This window comes from Zalophus californianus, chromosome 5 (assembly GCF_009762305.2).
Source record: "Zalophus californianus isolate mZalCal1 chromosome 5, mZalCal1.pri.v2, whole genome shotgun sequence".
NCBI classification, from domain to species: Eukaryota; Metazoa; Chordata; class Mammalia; order Carnivora; family Otariidae; genus Zalophus; species Zalophus californianus.
The window spans coordinates 89,321,698-89,343,089 of NC_045599.1; the positions used below are offsets into that span (position 1 = coordinate 89,321,698).

Below are 21,392 nucleotides of genomic sequence, written 5' to 3' on the forward strand. Positions count from 1 at the left end.
CTTCTTTTAAAGATTTTATTTATTTGTTTGACAGAGAGATAGAGCAGGAACACAAGCAGTGGGAGTGGGAGTGGTAGAGGGAGAAGCAGGCTTCCTGCTGAGCAAGGAGTCCGATGCGGGGCTCGATCCCAGGACCCTGGGATCATGACCTGAGCCGAAGGCAGATGCTTAATGACTGAGCCACCCAGGCGCCCCTCGGTTACTTCTGATAATAAATACCATTTGAGTTTCAAGTTCTAATTCCCAGCCCAGACCTCCCCCTTAAACTGTCAAATCTGAAATTTCATCCTCCATCCCCACAGCTCCTCCCCCAGTCTTTCTGAGCCACCATCTCTTGCTAAGGTTATTGTAGCTTCCCTGGTCCTTTTCCTTGCCCTTCAGGTATTTTCAGCACAGCAGCCCCAGCAGTCCTCTTATAACAAACCATATCATGATACCCTGATGCTCCTACTCTCCCAACGGTTTCCCATCTCACTCTTGATAAAAGCCAAAGTCCTTAGTTTAGCCAAAGGGCCCTTTACAGTTTGACTTCCCTTAACCTCCCTGATCTCATCTCCTATTGTGTTAGCCTCCAACACCTTCATTACTGTCCCAGTTACCCTGACCTCCTGGAATGCATTTCCCCCATATATCCTCATGGCTTAGCCTCTCATTTCATTCTCTGGCTACCCTATCTAAAATTTAACACCTCCACACACATTTCATGTCCTCTTTTCCTGCTTTATTTTTTTCCCTCTTTAACACTTAACATCATCAGATATAGTATGTTTTTACTTTTTACCTTGTTTTTTGTTTGTTTTCCCACTAGTAGGCATGCCCCAAGAAAGCAGAGGTTTTTGTTTTGTTCTCAGTTGAATCCCCAGCACCTTGAAATGGAGCCTGGGCTCTCATAGGTACATATAAAATATTTGTTGAATGAATGAAACTTTTGATATACTTTATTTCAACTTCATTTATTCAAATGCGTATTGAGAGTTTACTATGAGTTAGATGTTATTTTGGGCATTGGAATCCAGTTGTGAACAAGACGGGGAAACTCTAGCATAGTGTTTTTTATTCTAGTGGAGGAGAGTATAATAAGTCAACAGATAGTAAGAAGTGCTAAGGAGAAAATAAAACAAGAATAGGTATTGGGTGAATGATGTGGAAGGAATATTAGTCAGGGTGGTTAGAGAAAGCCTCTGAAGAAATGACATTTTACCTAAGACCTGATTGATGAGAAGTGGAAAACCATGCAAAGAGCTGGGGAGGAATGTTCCAGGAAGAGGGACCAGCATGTCCAAAGTCCCTGCAGCAGGAGTGAACTTGCTGTGTTGGAAGAACAGGAAAAAGGACAGTATGGTTGGAGCCCGGTGAATAGCGAGAAGTGGTATCAGAGGAGGCAAAAGAGAGGTAGAGACAGAGATGTTTCTTGCCTGAGATGACACAGCTCACCAGCAGAATTTACTTATTTATACAAATTATATATATAATTATGTATAATAACATATAGTATATATAATAAATATTATATTTATACTATAGTATAAATATTTATACTATAGTATAAATATTATAAATATTGTGCATCAGCTCTGTCAGGCCTCATGCCTGACTCATCTATTACAATGCAATAGATGATTGATGTTTGTGCAGTGTTTTATAGTTTATGAAGCACCTTTAGCATACATTACAACATTTAATCCTTAGGTTGGTTCTCCTATGAAGGATTCTTTCTTATTTGACAATAAAGAAACAAACTGGGAGAGGTGAAGGTTTTATCAGGATCCACAGCTAGTCAGTGTCAGAGCCCATGCTTGAACACGAGACCTCAGACTGCAAATCCATGTCCTTTTGCCAATACCAGATGACCAGCCTAAAAACCAATGACTATACATTATTTATTTATCTTAAAGAAAGTTTCTAGTTGCCCAGATTTCCATAGCATGAGTTATTCAGCTGGAAATCCAAAGTTATAGAGGACATCTTTGTCAAAGTCCCAGAATTCAAACATATATATTTGACACAATGAAGCAAAAAACAGTCCTCTTTCACTCACTCCCAATCTGATTAGATGCTCAAAACAATTTAGATTATTCTCCAGTGAATGCTATCATGAGATTTTCTACTTCTCAGCTCTGTGAACACATCTCTAGTTGTTAGAAGTAACCGTAAATCAGGTTTTACTAATAGGATTTGTACAAGCATTATTTGACTCAGAATCTGAGATTGGTCCAAAACAGCAGGGTTTCCTCTTGAGGAAAACTGTGACAAAGCTATGTTGGCGAGGGAGAGGGGGCAGGGATGATGATCACACACACACACACACACACACACACACATACACCCGCACATCTTTGTTGCAGTCCTAGTCCACTGCTCAAGATGGGTCATTTTATAAAGTGTCTTCAGGGCTGCAGGGAAGCACTGTCTTCAGGACATGCCAGGTTTTAAATCAGTGACTTTCCAAGGACAGGTTGAGGGTGTAGGGGAGTTTGCTGATCACTGGATTGGGATTTCTAGAGGGTTTTGAGGAGGCAAAGGAGAATTAGATTCAGGTAGAGCTTTCCAACTTTTTCCATGTCACAGCCCACTTAAAAAATGAGCATATCAGTATGGCAAGTTAGACTAAACAGATAAGGCAGCTTCTCATCACCCCAGTGGTGGTCCAGGGACTCCCAACTATTCCAGGCCCTACTGAGCCACACTTGGGGCAGGAGGGCTGGATGTTCAGAGCCCTGTGAAGTGCAATGGATGGCCATGATGTCTTACACCCCAACAGTGTCTGAGCCGAGCAGGATTGGGATTAACTCCAATAATCTCAGACATAAACAGGCGGTCAGTTAAAGTCATGAGATACTCAGCTTGATGTCAACTGCTCCATTCTGCAGTCATGACCTATGCAATATTAGGTAAATTATTTAAAATTTGTAAGTCTGCTTCTTCATCTGTAAAATGAGTAAATGATGCCTGCTTTAAATGAAGATTAACCAAAATAATTTCCATAAACTACTTACCAAATTGCCTGGCACAAAGTAAATGGTAGTTGTTACCAGTTTATTCTGAAAGCTATATTTTTCTGATAATTTCACAAGCTGATATTAGGTTCTAGTCTCCATCTTGGTGAAGCTAAACCCCACTTTTCTAGATCTAGAGTTTTAGATCCCATAATTTCTAGAACCAGTTTCAATTAATTGTGCATTTGCTTATGGATCAAAGTGACTTAGTTTAGTTTAATGTATCCAAGGAAATAAGAGTGGCTTTTTTTAAAAAAAGATTTTATTTATTTGACGGAGAGAGAGAGCACAAGCAGGGGGACAGCAGGCAGAGGGAGAGGGAGAAGCAGGTTCCTTGCTGAGAAAGGAGCCTGACGTGGGACTCAAGCCCAGGGTCCTGGGATCCTGAGCCAAAGGCAAATGCTTAACCAACTGAGCCACCCAGGCACCCCTAGAGTGATCCAGTGAAGCTCTGTCATCTTCACTGAAGGATTGCCAAGAAATCGGTATAGATCTTGAACTGGTATAATAACTTGAATCACATTGAATCAACAGGCTTTATTTTGGGCCTACTACATTATATGTCAGTATCTTTGTCCATTTGGGCTACTGTAACAAAATACCATAGACCAAATGGCTTAAACAACAAGTTTATTTCACACAGTTCTGGAGGCTGGAAGGTCCAAGATCAAAGTACTGGCAGATCTGGTATCTGGTCTCTGGTGGAAGCTGTCCTCCTGGTTTATAGACAGCCATCTTCTCTCTCTCTGTCCTCACAAGGCAGAAGGGGTGAGAGAGTTCTCTAGGGTCTCTTTCATAAGGGCACTCATCTGATTCATAAGGGCTCTACCCTTATCACCTAATCAGTTCCCAAAGGCCCCACTTCCTAATAGTATCACATTGGGGGTTAGGATTTCAACATCTTAATTTTTGGAGGAAAAAAGCTGTCTATTATAGCCAGGCACTGTACTATACTCCCTGACCGACAATATTTAATGGCTTCCTGTTGCTCATAGGAGAAAGTTAAAAAGTTAAAATGTCCTACTGTGGTATAAGAGGCCCATTATAAAGTCTTTCTCCTTCCCTCTCCACTCCCTTCTTCTTTTTAAAAGATTTTATTTATTTATTTGAGAGAGAGTGAGAGGGAGTGTGAGCAACAGGAGGGGGGAGGGGCAGAGGAGGAGTAGAGGGGGCAGAGAGGGAGGGACAGAGGATGAGGGACAGAGGGGGAGGGACAGACGGGAAGCAGACTCCCCACTGAGATCATGATCTGAGTTGAAGGCAGTAATTGACTGAGCCACTCAGGTGCCCCTTCCATTCCCTCCTTCTGATACTCTCCCAGGCACCTTGTGCTCGGCCATACTGAAAGGACTTTTCAGCAGTGTGGTTTGTTTCCTGGCTGGGGCATCCTTTCATAGCTCTTTGCCTTTGCATGTACTGTTCCCATTGCCTTTAATGCCCTTCTACTATCTTGTCTTGTCCATTTGATGTACTTTGTTGATTTTGCTTTGTATTCTTTGGCTGTAATGCATCATAGCCATGAATGCAACTGTATACTGAATCCTGAGTCCTTGAGTCAGTCATCGAACCTGGGTGCTCATGGGACCCCTGACATATCTACTAAATGAAATTCTCCTTAACTTCTCCTCTTCCTCTAGGAAGAAGTAAACAATTCCTTTCTCCATGCTTCTATAACTTTCTACCACCTTTTCCTTCTTTAAAAAAATGTTAATTTATCATTTAATGCATATAAAATATTACATATTTATATAAAGAGTAATAATATAATGAGTACCGATGAATTCATCATCCAATCTGAACTAGAACATTATTACCCCACCTATTCTTTTTTTTTTTAAGGTTTATTTACTTATATGAGAGAGAGAGAGAGCAAGAGTGTGTGTGCTTGAGCATGAGCAGGGGATGGGGGAACCCTGAGATCATGACCTGCGCCAAAACTGAGAGTTGGACACTTAACCAACTGTACCACCCAGGTGCCCCATATCACCCCACCTATTCTTTTTTTCCCCTAAGATTTATTTATTTATTTATTTATTTGAGAGTGAGAGAGTGAGGGGGGTGGGGCAGAGGGAGAGAATGTTCAAGCTGACTCCCCGCCAAGTGCAGAGCCTGATGAGAGCTTGATCTCATGACCCATGAGATCATGACCTGAGCTGAAACAGAGTCAGACACCTGACCAACTGAGCCACCCAGGTGCCTCCCCCATCCGCCGCTTTTTTCAAAAGATTTGTTTATTTTAGTGTGCATGAGTCGGGGGAAGTGTAGAGGCAGAGGGAGAGAATCTTCAAGCATACTCTCCACTGAGTGTGGAGCCCAATGTGGGGCTCCATCCCAGGACCCTGAGATCATGACCTGAGCTGAAATCAAGAGTTGGATGCTCAGTGAACTGAGCCCCCCAGGCGTGACCCTCACCCCACCTATTCTTAACCATTATTCTGAATTTTGTGTTTTTAATTTCCTTGCTTTAAAAAATTATGTATATCAGGGTGCCTGGGTGGCTCAGTCATTAGGCGTCTGCCTTCGGCTCAGGTCATGATCCCAGGGTTCTGGGATCGAGCCCTGCATTGGGCTCTCTGCTCCGCGGGAAGCCAGCTTCTCCCTCTCCCACTCCCCCTGCTTGTGTTCCTGCTCTCGCTGTGTCTTTCTCTGTCGAATAAATAAATAAAATCTTTAAAAAAATTATGTATATGCTTAAACAACATATTAATTTTGCTTGCATTTGAGCTTCATAAACATGGTATCATACTGTCTGTATTTTTTCTGTGACCCCTTTTTCACTCGACATTTTTTTTTAAAGATTTTATTTATTTGAGAGAGAGAGAATGAGAGCTGGAGAGCATGAGAGGGAAGAGGGTCAGAAGGAGAAGCAGACTCCCTGCTGAGCAGGGAGCCCAATGCGGGACTCGATCCCGGGACTCCGGGATCATGGCCTGAGCCGAAGGCAGTCGCTTAACCAACTGAGCCACCCAGGTGCCCTCACTCGACATTTAAAAAAAAAAAATTATTTGAGAGAGAGAGAGCATGAGTAGTGGGGAAGGGGAGTGGGAGATGGAGAAGCAGACTTGAGCAGGGTGCCTGAGGTGGGACTCGATCCCAGGGGGGTCACAACCCAAGCCAAAGGCAGATGCTTAATCAACTGAGCCACCCAGGCAACCCTCAGCATTAAGTGTCTAATATCCATGTTCTTGCAAGTGACTATAGTTCATTCATTTTTTTTTAAGTAGGCTCCATGCCCAATGTAGGGCTTGAACTCACAACCCTGAGATCAAGTTATTTGCTCTACCTACTGAGCCAACCCAGCACCCCTAGTTCATTCATCTTTCACTGTGTGATAATATTCTGTTATGTGAATGTACCATAATTGATTTATCTGTTCTAGTGTTGAGGGACATTTGAGATGTTTCAGTTTTTGCTATTATGAACAGGGTTACTATTTTTTTTTTAAAGATTTTATTTATTTATTTGAGAGAGAGAGAATGAGAGATTGAGAGCATGAGAGGGAAGAGGGTCAGAGGGAGAAGCAGACTCGCCGCCGAGCAGGGAGCCTGATGTGGGACTCGATCCCGGGACTCCAGGATCATGACCTGAGCCGAAGGCAGTTGCTTAACCAACTGAGCCACCCAGGCGCCCCGAACAGGGTTACTATTAACATTGTTTTTTTTTTTATTAATATTTTTAGTTTTTTAAAGTGACCTCTGCACCCAATATGGGGCTCGAACTCACAACCCTGAGATCAAGAGTCGCATGCTCTACTGACTGAGCCAGCCAGGTACCGCAACATTCTTATACTTAACTCCTGGTGCACTTGGACAGGAGTTTCTTAGGATATACACCTAGGAATTGAGTCTCAGTCGGTAGGGTATGTGAATGTTGTACTTTACAAGCTAATGCCAAATTGTTTTCTCAGGTGGTTGTATCAATTTATATTCTCATCAGCAAAGTGTAAGAGTTCCTATTGATTTTCATTCTCTCCAGCACTTGGTACTGTCAGACTTCTTTATCTTTTGCCAATCTAGCAGGTGTAAATGGTATTAGATGTGTGGTAGGCCTTTTCATTCTATTCTTTATCTCTTTCGTTTTTTAATTCATCAAACATTTATTAAGCATCCTCCATGAACTAGATATTTTGTTAGGTAAGAGAATTTAATGTGTCTCTTTTTTTTCTGATTTACTTTTTTATTGAGGTATAACTTACATGGAATAAAGTATACAAGTACAAATCTTGAATAAATTTTTATATATAAATACAGCTGTATAGTCACTACCTATATTAAGATATAGAACATTTCAAGTCCCAGAATGCTCACTGTGCTGCTTCTCAGCCAAAAGGAATCATCCTGAATACTATTGTTACAGATTAGTTTTGTCTAATCTTGAACATTGTATAAATGAGTTGCTAATTTCCAAATATTTGGGGCTTTTCTAGATTTCTTATTGTTAATTTCTAATTTAATCCATTGTGATCAAAGAACATATTCGGTAAGACTTCAGTCTTTTGAAATCTTGGAATTTGTTTTATAGCCCAGCATATGGTCTATTTGGAGAACGTTCCATTTGTATTTGAAAAGAATGTGTGTTTTGCAGTTGTTGGGTATAGTATCATATAAATATTCAATTATGTCAATGTGGTTGATAGTGTATCCAGATCTTCTGTATTCTTACTGATGTTTCTTTAGTTCTATTGATTACTGAGGTGGGGGTGTGTGTCTTCAAATCTCCAACTGTGACTGGATTTGTCTACTTCAATTTTTGGTTCTGTTGTTTTTTTGCTTCATCCATTTTATTTCTGAATATATAATAGGAAAGTCATATTTTTCAGTTAGACACTTTTATCAGTGTGAAGTGCCCCTCCTTATCTCTAGTAATACGTATTATCTAAAGTCTACTTTATCTGATATTAATTTAGCTGAGCTAGTTTTTTTTTAAATTTTTTTTATGAGCTAGTTCTTTTTTGTATTTACATAGTACATATTTTTACATCCCATTGTTTTGTGTTCTTTTAACCTTGATGACGTTATATTTAAAATACATTTCTGTAAATAGCATATAGTTGAATTTTTAAAATCCAGTCTGATGGTCTTTTTCTTTTACTTTTATAAGAATGTTTGGCCCCTTTCCATTTAATTTAATTACTGATATAGTGAGTTTATTTTTACCATTTTGCTGTTTTCTGTTCACTCCATCTGTTCTTTGTTCCTTTATTCTCTTGGTTTTTTTTTTTTTTGGCCTTCTCTTGGATTGAACAATATTTTCTCATCCTGTTTTTTATACTTTATTTTTTATTGTTATTTAACTATTCAGATATTTGATCATTATTTGATTATTCTTTTAGTGGTTGCTCTAGAGATTATAATATGCATCCTTACCACATCACAGTCTACACTAAATTCTTATTTTCCACACCTCCTGAATAATGCTAGCACTTTAAAATTGTTTAACTCTTAATACTTTCTGCTTCCTGTGTTATTGTTGTCATATATTTTATTTCAATGTATTGTTTTAAATTCCACAAGACATTATTTTTGCTGCTTTAAATTGTCAGTATTCATTTATATTTACCAACTTAGTCACCATTTTGGGTATTCTTCATTCTGTTTTTTTTTTTTAAAGATTTTATTTATTTATTTGACAGAGACACAGTGAGAGAGGGAATACAAACAGGGAGAGTGGGAGAGGAGAAGCAGGCTTCCCGCGGAGCAGGGAGTCCAATGCGGGGCTCCATCCCAGGACCCTGGGATCATGACCTGAGGCAGACGCTTAAGGACTGAGCCACCCAGGCGCCCCTCTTCATTCTGTTTTGCAGTCCCATGTCTCCATCTAGCTCATTTTCCTTCACTTAAGATTCCATTTAGTATATCTTGTAGTGCTGGTCTGCTCCTGGTGAATTCTCTCAGCTTTTGGTTGTCAGAAAATGTTCTGACTTGCCTTCATTAAAATATTTTTAAAAATGCTGGTGGATCGAGCCCCGCATCGGGCTCCCTGCTCAGCGGGAAGCCTGCTTCTCCCTCTCCCACTCCCTCTGCTTGTGTTCCTGCTCTCGCTGTGTCTGTCAAATAAATAAATAAAATCTTAAAAAAAAAAAATGCTGGTGGGGCACCAGGGTGGCTCATTCAGTTAAGCATCTGTCTTCTGCTCAGGTCATGATCCCAGGGTCCAGGGATCCAGCCCAGCGTCAGAGCTCCCTGCTCAGAGGGGGAGTCGGCTTGTCCCTCTCCCTCTGCTCCTCCCTCCCTACTCCCTCCCCCACTTGCGCGAGCGCGTGTGCGCTCGCTCTCTCTCTCTCTCTCTCTCTCTCTCTCAAATAAAGAAAATTGTTAAAAAAATAAAATGCTGGTAAGATATACATAGCATAAAATTTACCAATTTCACCATTTTTAAGTGTACAGTTCAGTGGCATTCAGTAATTCACATTATTGTGCAACCACCACTACCATCCATCTCCAGAACTTTTTCATCATCCCAAACTGAAACTCTGTACCCATTTAATGGTAACTCTCCATTCCCCACTCCCTTTAGCCCTTGGTAACTACTCTTCTACTTTCTGTCTTTATGAATTTGATTATTCTAGGTACTTAATGTAAGTGGAATCATATCATATTCGTTCTTCTGTGTTTGGCTTATTGAACTTAGCATATGTTTTTTAAGGTTCATCCATGGTGTATTATGTATCAGAATTTCCTTCCTTCTTAATTCTGAATAAAATTCCATTGTCTGTATATATATATATACACACACACATATACATATACGTACATATACATATATATACCACATTTTGTGTACCCATTCATTCATCATTCAGTGGATACTGGTTGCTTCCACCTTTTGGCTTTTGTGAATAATGCTGTTATGAACATTGGTGTTCGAATATCTGTTTGAATCCTTGCTTTCACTCCTTTTGGATATATACCTAGAAGTGGAATTGCTGAATCATATGTAAATTCTATGTTTAACTCTTTGAGGAATTGTTTTTTTTTTTTAAGATTTTACTTATTTATTTGACAGAGAGATAGAGAGAGAGCACAGGTAGGCAGAGCAGCAGCACAGGGAGAAGCAGGCTTCCCACTGAGCAGGGAGCCCAACTCGGGATTTGATTCTAGGACCCTGGGATCATGACCTAAGACGAAGGCAGCTGCTTAACCGACTGAGCCACTCAGGCGCCCCATACTGTTTTATATTTTATAGCAGCTATACCATTTTACATGCCCACCAGCAACACATGAAGGTTCCAGTTTTTCCACATCTTTGTCAACACTTGTTATTTTCCATTTCCTTTTCTCAGGTTCCTCACCATTTCTTTTCTTTTTTTTTTTAAGATTTATTTATTTGTTTGAGAGAGAGAGAGAGAGCACGTGTGCGAGTGTGTGCCCATGTGCGCGCACAAGAGTGGGGGTAGGGAGAGGGAGAGAGAGAGGGGCAGACTCCCCACTGAGTGTAGGCCCAATGCAGGCTCAATCCCATAACCCTGAGATCACGATCTGAGCTGAAATCAAGAGTTGGATGCTTAACCAACTGAACCACCCAGGTGCCCCCTCACCATTCCTTATATACTTTGCTTTCTGGCAGAACAAGATGCTCCAGGCTCATCTCATACTTTACCTGCCCCAGCCATATAATGGAACAGAATCAGTCATTTTCCCAAAGAGTCCTGGATCGTTTTAGTGGAGAACAGTATTTGGAAGCCATAGACTAGGCTCTAGGTATGCTCATTGTCACTGGGGTGGTGCTCTCTGGCCCTCTCAGTAGACACAGCTATGGCATCCCATTCTGGATCACCTTTTCTTACCCTGTTCAGACTCTGACACCCCAAAAAGGGCTACCCCTCCATGGAGAAAGCTTCCTTACTCCATTCAGGCTCTCACTTCTTAAGCTGGGCTGGCCCCCTATGTGGACAAGCTCCTTACACTGCCCAGGCTCTGATACTCTTGCTAGGTGGCTGCTCTGCAGGATGTTCTTTTTATCCTACTCGGGTTCTACTCCCCACTCTTGGCAACTCTCCCATGTGAATGTTCTCCTTACCCCTGGGGCTTCATTATGCTCTGGGCCACTGTAGCTCTTCCCATCCCAGGGACAAATGCCTTTCTTTTTTACACCACCTTATTGCTTTAGAACTTAATTGTTCAGGAAAAGAGGGGGAAAGAAGTGGAGGGAATGGAAGAGGGCGAAGGGGAAAGGAATTATTATTCTAGTTGAACCTCAGTTTTTTATGACTCTGGCTATGGATTGATCTTTCATTCCGATAGTTTTTTTTTTTTTTTAATTTTGGTCCTTTTGATATCACCCTATAAATCTTTGGAAGCTTATTTGCTTTCTGGCACAAATGAGATAGTCTAGGCTCATCTTGTACTTTCCATGTGCCAGACCTTGATTCAACCATTCCTCTAAGGAGCCCAGTGTTGTTTGCTTGTTCGTTTTTAGTGGGGAATATTAGACATTACAACGTGGATGATTGAAAACCCTTTGTTAATGGGGAGACATAGCTTCTAGTCCATTTTGGTGGATAGCATTTAAAGATACACATTAAAATAATTAGTTCATATTGGTATTTTCCTTTCAGGTTTAACATTAGGGTGTTTTCATTTCATTTCATTTTCTTGATTTCAAAATTATACACATAAATGTCTTTCTTTGAAAATCTTGATTCCTGGGATGCCTGGGTGGCTCAGTTGGTTAAGCGTCTGCCTTTGGCTCAGGTCATGATCCCAGGGTCCTGGAATCGAGTCCTTCATGCTCCTTACTCAGCGGGGAGTCTGCTTCTCTCTCTCCCTGCCGCTCCCCCTGCTTGTGCTATTTCCCTCTCTCTGAGAAATAAATAAATAAAATCTTAAAAAAAAAGAAAAGTTTGATACCTAATATCATTAACATAATTATTTCTTTGCTTTAACCTAAAATATAAAACAAAGTCTAAAATGTTAAATCTGAAATTACTACAAATAATTTAAGTGCTGAGTAAAGTTTAAAATTTCTTTATATATCTTTTGTTCTTGGATTTGTCCCACTTAGGATGTGCAGTCAAAATACTGTTTTCTAAAGTCCTTGAAGTAATCTTTTCTTTATGTGGTTACCAATTTGATACTCACTTTAGTTGACTAATTTCTATTTATTTTCAACTTAAGGAATTTTTAAAAATTAGGGTTTTGTTTTTTGATTTTTTTTTTTTTTTTGGCTAGGTGAAACATATACACAATCCAGAGGTCAAATTGCCTTTTACCCATTCCTGCCTTCTTCCAACTCCTTTGTCCTTTATTCTGTAAAAGTAATCATTTTTGTTTATTTATCCTTTCATCATTTCTTTTTCAAATACAAGCAAATATATATATCTTAATTCCCTCCTACTGTTTCTTTTTTTTTTTTTAAAGATTTTATTTGACAGAGAGAGAGAGACACGAGAGAGGGAACACAAGCAGGGGGAGTGGGAGAGGGAGAAGCAGGCTTCCCACTGAGCAAGGAGCCTGGTGCGGGACTTCATCCCAGGACCCTGGGATCATGACCTGAGCTGAAGGCAGACGCTTAACGACTGAGCCACCCAGGTGCCCCCTCCTACTGTTTCTTATATATAAAATATACTATATACATTTTATCTTTTTTTAAAAAAGCTTTATTAAGGCCTAATTTACATACCATAAAATTTATGCATTTAAAGTGTACACTTCAGTGATTATTAGTCTATTTACAGGGTTGTATGACCATACCCACAGTGTATTTGGAACATTGTCATCACCCCAGAAAGAAACCTTATGCACTGGGGCGCCTGGGTGGCTCAGTCGTTAAGCGTCTGCCTTAGGCTCAGGTCATGATCCCAGGGTCCTGGGATTGAGCCCCACATCGAGCCCCACATCGGGCTCCCTGCTCCGCGGGAAGCCTGCCTCTCCCTCTCCCACTCCCCCTGCTTGTGTTCCCTCTCTCGCTGTGTCTCTCTCTGTCAAATAAATAAATAAAATCTTTAAAAAAAATCTTAAAAAAAAAAGAAACCTTATGCACTTTTGCATCATTTCCATTCCCATTCCCATTCCCAGGTCTAGGTAACCACTAATCTATTTTGTGTCCCTTTTGATTTGTATTTGGTCTTTTTTACTTAACAGTATATAATGGGAGACCCCTATACATATCTCTAGAGATCTTCCTTAGTTTAAAAAAAAATGTAAACCTCTTTTACTCTTTAACTACATTTTAAAAAAAGATCTATTTATTTATTTATCAGAGAGAGAGAGAGACAGAGAGAGTGCACAAACAAGGAGAACAGCAGGCAGAGGGAGAAGCAGGCTCCCCACTGAGCAAGGAGCCCGATACGGGACTCGATCCCAGGACCCTGGGATCATGACCTGAGCGGAAGGCAGGCACTTAACCAACTGAGCCACCCAGGCATCCCAATTTTTATTGAAGTATGATATACATATAGAAAAGTGCACAAGTGATAAATATATGAGTTGGTTAATTTTCATACCATGAATGCTCTGGTGTAACCGGAACCAAGATCAAGAATCAGAACATTACCAGCACCAAAATAGTCTTTCTTGTGCCACCTTCCCATGACTACCACGACCATCTACCCTGGGATAGTGACTATCCTGACTTCTAACATCATAAATTAAATTTTCCTGTTTTTGAACTTTATGTAAATGGAACCATATGTTTGTGTGTGTGTGTGCTTTTTCTTTCCTAATATTTGTGAGACTAATCAAAATTATTGCATGTAGTTGTAGTTTGTTCACTCTTATTACTACATAGTATTCTATTGTGTAATATTACACAAATAAGTTACCTATTGTACCACAGATGGATATTTGATTTGTTTCTAGCCTTTGGCTTTTATATAAACTGTTGCTATCAATATTCTTGTATGGGGGGCGACTGAGTGGCTCAGTTGGTTAAGCAACTGCCTTCGGCTCAGATCATGATCCTGGAGTCCCAGGATCGAGTCCCGCATTGGGCTCCCTGCTCGGCGAGGGGCCTGCTTTTCCCTCTAACCCTCCCCACTCTCATGTACTCTCTCTCTCATTCTCACTCTCTCAAAATAAATAAATAAATCTTAAAAAAAAATTCTTGTATGTGTCTTTTCTTTTTTAAAGATTTTATTTGCCAGAGAGAGAGAGAGAGCACAAGCAGGGGGAGTGGCAGGCAGAGGGAGAAGCAGGCTCCCCCCCTGAATGGGGAGCCAGATATGGGACTCGATCCCAGGACCCCAGGATCACGACCTGAGCTGAAGGCAGACGCTTAACCGACTGAGCCACCCAGGTGTCCGTCTTGTATGTCTTTTGATGAACTTTAGTACTCATTTCAGATGCATATTCACCTAGGAGTGGAATCACTGGCTCATATGGTATGCATATGTTCAGCTTCAGTAGAAACTACCAAACAATTTCTCAAAGTAGTTCTACCAATTACACAGCAGTTATTCTACATCCTCACCTACACTTGATATTGTCTGTCTTTTTCATTTAGCATTGGTTGTGGGGATGTAATGAAATTGCCTGTGGTTGAGTATTGCATACATAATAACTAATGCAGCTGGCTACCTTTCATAGATTTATTTGCCATTTGGTATCCTCTTTTGTGCAGTGCATGTTTAATTCTTTTGTCTATTTTTCTATTGGATTATCTGCCTTCTTCTTCCAAGCAAAAACACACTGGATACAAATCCTTTGTGGATATATGTATATATATGTATATACTAAAATATCCTTTTCCAGTCTTTTTTTTTTTAAGATTTTATTTATTTGGGGGCACCTGGGTGGCTCAGTTGGTTAAGCGACTGCCTTTGGCTCAGGTCATGATCCTGGAGTCCCGGGATCGAGTCCCACATCGGGCTCCCTGCTCAGCGGGGAGTCTGCTTCTCCCTCTGACCCTCTTCCCTCTCGTGCTGTCTCTCACTCTCTCTCTCTCAAATAAATAAATAAAATCTTAAAAAAAAAGATTTTATTTACTTGTCAGAGAGAGAGAGAGAGCACAAGTAGGGGGAATGGGAGAGGGAAAAGCATGCTCCCTGCTGAACAAGGAGCCCAATGTAGGACTCGATCCCGGGACCCTGGGATCATGACTTCAGCTGAAGGCAGCCTCTCAACCAACTGAGCCACCCAGGTGTCCCTGTTCCCAGTCTTCTGGTTTGCTTTTCACTCATCTATTACATATTTTGATGAACAGAAGTTCTTAATTTTAATATAGTCCACTTATTTTTTTTATGGCTAGTACTCTTTTTATTGTGGTAAAATACACATAACATAAAATTTACTATCTTAACCATTTTTAAGTGTCCAGCTCAGTGATATTGAGTACATTCGTACTGTTGTGCAACCATCATCTCCAGAACTTTCTTCATCTTGTAAAATTGGAACTCTATAGCCATTAAACAATAACTCCCCATTCCCCCCCCTTCCTCCAACCCCTGGCAACCACGATTGTACTTTCTGTCTCTATACTGGCTTATTTTATTTATTTATTTGTTTGTTTGTTTGTTTGTTTATTTAAAGATTTCATTCATTCATTTGTCAGAGAGAGAGAACGTGTACAAGCAGGGGGAGCAGCAGGCAGAGGGAGAAGCAGGCTCCTCGGTGAGCAAGGAGCGTGATGCAGGACATGATCCCAGGACTCTGGCATCATGACCTGAGTTGAAGGTTGACACTTAACCGACTGAGCCACCCAGGTGTCCCTGGCTTATTTCATTTAGCAGTGTCCTAGGATCATCCATGTTGTAGCATATTGCAGAATTTCCTTCTTTTTTAAGGCTGAGTAATATTCCACTGTATGTATATACCACATTATGTTTATCCATCATCAGTGAATGCTTGGGTTCCTTCCATGTTTTAGCTGTTGTGAGTAATGCTGCTATGAACATGGGTTTACAAATATTTCTTTGAGATTCTGCTTTCAGTTGAGTGTATATCCAAAAGTGGAATTGCTGGGTCATGTGGTAATTCTATTTTTAGTTTTTTGAGAAACCTCCAAAATGTTTTCTGAAATGGCTATACCATTTTATATTTTTACCAACAATGCACAAGTGTTCCATTTTCTCTACATCCTTGCCAATACTTGTTATTTCTTGTCTTTTTGATAATAGCTTTTCTAAGGGGTGTGAGGTGATATCTCAGTGTGTTGTTTTTTTTTTTTAGATATTTATTTATTCATTTGAGAGCAAGAGCAAGAGAGAGAGAGAGCATCAGCAGGGGGGAGGGATAGAGGGAGAAGCATACTCCATGCTGAGCAGGGAGCCCAACACAGGGCTCAATCCCAGGACCCTGGGATCATGACCTGAGCCGAAGCCAGACATTTAACCGACTGAGCCACCTAGGCACACTCAGTGTGGTTTTGATTTGCATTTCCCTGATGATTAGTAATTTTGAGTATCTTTTTGTGAACCTGTTGGCTATTTGTATGTCTTCTTTGGAAAAAATGTCTATTCAGATATTCTTATTTTTATTTTTTTAAAACTTTATTTGAGAGAGAGAGACAGAGATAGTGAGAGAGAGCACAAGCAGGGAGGAGAGGCTTAGCAGGGAGCCTAACATGGGGCTCAATCCCAGGACCCTGAGACTATGACCTGAGCCGAAGGCAGACACCCAACAGACTAAGCCACCCAGGTGCCCCAGATATTCTCATTTTTAAAAAGGATTATATGCTTTTTTCTTTAAGAGAGGAAGAGAGAGGGGTGAGGGTCAGAGGAAGAGGGAGAGACAATCTTAAGCAGGCTCCATGCCCAATGTGGAGCCTGATGTGGGGCTCCATCTCACAACCCTGACATCATGACCTGAGCCGAAATCAAGAATTGGACGTTTAACTGACTGAGCCACCCAGGTGCCCCAGCTTTTATTTATTTATTTTTTATTGAGTTCTTATATACTTTGGATATTATGAGTCTATGCTTTCAGTTCTTTTGGGTATATACCAAGGAGTGGAATTGCTGGATTATCTGGTAATTTTGTGTTTCTTTTTTTTTTTAAATGTTTTATTTATTTATTCATGAGAGTCAGGGAGAGGGAGAGAGGCAGAGGCAGAGGGAGAAGCAGAATCCCTGCTGAGCAGGGAGCCTGATGCGGGGCTCGATCCCAGGACCCCGGGACCATGACCTGAGCCGAAGGCAGACGCCCAACCATCTGAGCCACCCAGGCGCCCCTAATTTTGTGTTTCTTTTGGAGGGATTACCAAACTGTTTTCCACAGTGGCTACACCATTTTACATTCCCAGCAGCAATGTAATAGGTTTCCAATTTCTCTACATCTGGGCAACACTTGTTATTTTCCACTTATTTATTTTCAAAGATTTTATTTATTTATTTGAGAGCAAGAGAGAGAGAGAGAGAGAGAGCACAGAGGGAGAGTGAGAGGGAGAAGCAGACTTCCCACTGAGCAGGGAACCTGGTGCGGGGCTTAGTCCCAGGACCCTGAAATCATGCCAAAACCAAGAGTCAGACACTTAACTAGCTGAGCCACCAGGCTGCTTCTGAGTTTTGTTTCATTTTTTAATATAATTTATTATAGCAACTGTTATGGTTAATTTTATATGTCAACTTCACTGGGCTATGGGGTATCCAGATATTTGGTCAAACATTATTTTGGCTTATTATGTTTTTTACTTTTATTTACATTTATTTATTTATTTATCTATCTATTTATTTATTTATTTTTAAAGATTTTATTTATTTGACAGAGAGAGACACAGTGAGAGAGGGAACACAAGCAGGGGGAGTGGGAGAGGGAGAAGCAGGCTTCCCGTTGAGCAGGGAGCCCGATGCGGGGCTCGATCCCAGGACCCTGGGACCATGACCTGAGCTGAAGGCAGATGCTTAAAGACTGAGCCACCCAGGTGCCCCTGTTTATTTTATTTTATTTTATTTTATTTATTTGTTTTTTTTTTTTAAAGATTTTATTTCTTTATTTGACAGAGAGAGACACAGCGAGAGAGGGAACACAAGCTGGGAGAGTGGGAGAGGGAGAAGCAGGCCTCCCACGGAGCAGGGAGCCCGATGCGGGGCTCGATCCCAGGACCTGAAATCATGACCTGAGCTGAAGGCAGACGCTTAACGACTGAGTCACCCAGGCGCCTCTGTTTTTTATTTTTTATTTGAGATTAACATTTATAGCAGTAGACTGAGTAAAGCAGATTGCTCTCCCTAATGTGGTTTGAATTAATCCAATCAATTGAAGGTCTGGAGAGAACAAAAAGGCTGACCATTCTTCTGTAAGAGAGAATTCTTGCAACTGGACTGCCTTCAAACTGGGACATTGGCTTTTACCCTGCCTTCAGACTTGAACCGAAACATTGACTCTTCCTGGATCTCAAGTCTGCTGTCCTTTGGATGAGAACTACACCATTGGCTCTCCTCATTCTCAGGCCTTTGGTCTTGAAATGGAACTAAGGCCATTAGCTTTCCTAGGTCTCTAGGTTGCTAATTCACCCTTAGGATCTTGGGAGTTGTCTGTCTTCTTAATTTTGCAGACAAATTCCTTAAAATCTCTCTCTCGGGGCGCCTGGGTGGCTCAGTCGTTAAGCGTCTGCCTTCGGCTCGGGTCATGATCCCAGGGTCCTGGGACTGAGCCCCACATCGGGCTCCCTGCTCTGCAGGAAGCCTGCTTCTGCCTCTCCCACTTTCCCTGCTTGTGTTCCCTCTCTTGCTGTGTCTCTCTCTATCAGATAAATAAATAAAATCTTAAAAAAAAAAAACTCTCTCTCTCTCTTTCATCTCCTATTGGTTCTCTGTCTCTGGAGAATCTTGACTAATACAGGAACTCCGAGTACTGGTCCCTTCAACCCGCCAGGACTTACTGTTATTTGCTTGTTTATTTGTTTAGTGATTGGCTGGATTATTTTAATGAAATCTGTTTTCCAGTCCCCCACATTAGTGTTAAGCCTCTGATGTTGTTCCTCAGGGTGACATAGCTTTTGATATGTCCACAGTAACCCTAGGATGACAGTGATTTTGGTAGGGCTCTATTCATCTCTTTTCTTGATCCTACCCAGGTGTTAAACTTTTCTAATTGCCAGCTGATTGCTGTATGTTTTCAACAATGCCCTGGGGCATAAATTGCTCTGTAAATATATACAATCAAATTTGGGTCCTTTGAAATAATCATTTCTGAGGTCAGCATTTATTTATTCTGACTCCAGTAGTACTCCTCCCAGCTGTATTATTCTCTAGCTTTTTCCTGTAGACCAACTGGCCTGTAATTTATCCTGCACCTTGATTCTTCTCCCAATTAACTTTTACTACACCCACTGCTTTTCTTTTTTTTTTATAAAAGATTTTATTTATTTATTTGAGAGAGAGAGAATGAGAGATACAGAGCACGAGAGGGAAGAGGGTCAGAGGGAGAAGCAGACTCCCCGCTGAGTAGGGAGCCCGATGTGGGACTCGATCTCGGGACTCTAGGATCATGACCTGAGCCGAAGGCAGTCGCTTAACCAACTGAGCCACCCAGGCGCCCCACCCACTGCTTTTCTTGTGAAAACCCTTAGGCTTGAACTTCTCCAAGCTTTGTTGTAAATGAAGTCAGTTACTTTGGGAAGAGATTAGGAGCTACCTGTTCTCCTCCCTCCCTCCACCCTTCCTGCTTTTCCCTGGGAGCAAAATCTAAGCCAGGGCTCTGGAGCTGCAGAAAATGGGACCAATGACAAGCTTCTCTCTGAGTGATCCTCCTACTCTAGGATCTGAGGACTTGGTTTTGGGACCTGAGGACCTGTTAGCCTGTCTATCCCTCTGTGGAACTGTTACTGAAAAACCCAAGTTCTGCTGCCTGTAGCTTAAAAAGCCAATACTCAAGAAATGAGGGTTTCCCCCCCCTTTTCAAGTTTTTATTTAAATTCTAGTTAGTTAACATATAATGTAATACTGGTTTCAGGAATAGAATTTAGTGATTCATCACTTACATATAACACCCAGTGCTCATCATAATTGCTCTCCTTCATACCCATCACCCATTTAGCCCATCCCCCACTCACTTCCCTCCATCACCTTTCAGATTGTTCTCTCTTGTTAAGAGTCTCTTACGGTTTGCTTCCCTCTCTCTTTTTTTCCCCTTTCCCCTATGTTCACCTGTTTTGTTTCTTAAATTCCACATATGAGTGAAAGCATACAGTATTTGTCTTCATCTGACTGACTTATTTCACTTAGCATAATATGCTCTAGCTCCATCCACATCATTGCAAATGGCAAGATTCCATTCTTTTTGATGGCTGAGTAATACTGCAATATCTATCTATCTATCTATCTGTCTATCTATCTAATCTTTCATCAGTTGATGCACATTTGGGCTCTCTCCATAGTTTGGCTGTTGTTGATAATGCTGCTGTAAACACTGGGGTGCACGTACCCCCTCAAATTTGTATTTTTCTATCCCTTGGGTAAATACCTAGTAGTGCAATTGCTGGATCGTAGGGTAGTTCTATTTTTAACTTTTTTAAGGAACCTCCATACTGTTTTCCAGAGGGGCTGCACCAGTTTGCATTCCCACCAGTTTGCATCCTTGCCAACATCTGTTGTTTCCTGTGTTGTTAATATTAGCCGTTCTGATAGGTGTGAGGTGGTATCTCATTGTGGTTTTGATTTGTATTTCCCTGATGATGAGTGATGTTGAGCATCTTTTCATGTGTCTGTTAGCCATCTAGATGTTTACTTTGGAAAATATCTATTCATGCCTTCTGCCCATTCTTAACTGGATTATTTGGTTTTTGGGTGTTGAATTTGGTAAGTTCTTTGTGTAGATTTTGGATACTAGCCCTTAATCGGATATGTCATTTGCAAATATCTTCTCCCATTCTGTAGGCTGCCTTTTAGTTTTGTTGATTGTTTCCTTTGCTGTGCAGAAATTTTTTATCTTGATGAAGTCCAAATAGTTCATTTTTAAAATTAAAAAAGTTTTTTCCCCAATAGTTCGTTTTTTCTTTTTTCTTTTCTTTCTTTTTATTTATTTGAGCGAAAGAGAGAGAGTGAGCAATTGGAGGAGGAGAGGGAGAGGGACAAGCAGACTTCATGCGGGGCATGGAGCCTGACACGGAGCTTGATACCATGACCCTGAGATCAGGACCTGAGCAGAAACCAAGAGTCTTGACAGTCAACCAACTGAGCCACCCAGGCGCTCCGATCAATAGTTAATTTTTGCTTTCGTTTTCCTTGCCTTTGGCAATGTGTCTAGTAGGAAGTTGCTGTAGCTGAGGTCAAAGACGTTGCTGCCTATATTCTCTAGGATTTTGATGGTTTCCTGTTCCACATTTAGTTCTTTCACCCATTTTGAGTTTATTTTCGTGTATGGTATAAGAAAGTGGTCCAGTTTCATTCTTCTGCATGTGGCTGTCCAGTTTTCTCAACATTTGTTGAAGAGACTGTCTTTTTTCCATTGTATGTTCTTTCCTGCTTTGTCGAAGATTAGTTGACCATATAGTTGTGGGTCCATTTCTGGGTTTTCTATT

General features: G+C 40.9%; 1 protein-coding gene across 1 annotated transcript in view; it reads right to left on the bottom strand.

Annotated features, from left to right (window-relative positions):
• The window catches only part of ZNF346 (zinc finger protein 346), a 71,551-nt gene that overhangs the window by 33,429 nt on the left and 16,730 nt on the right, over positions 1 to 21,392 (bottom strand). The gene's annotated exons all lie outside the window — the stretch shown is intronic.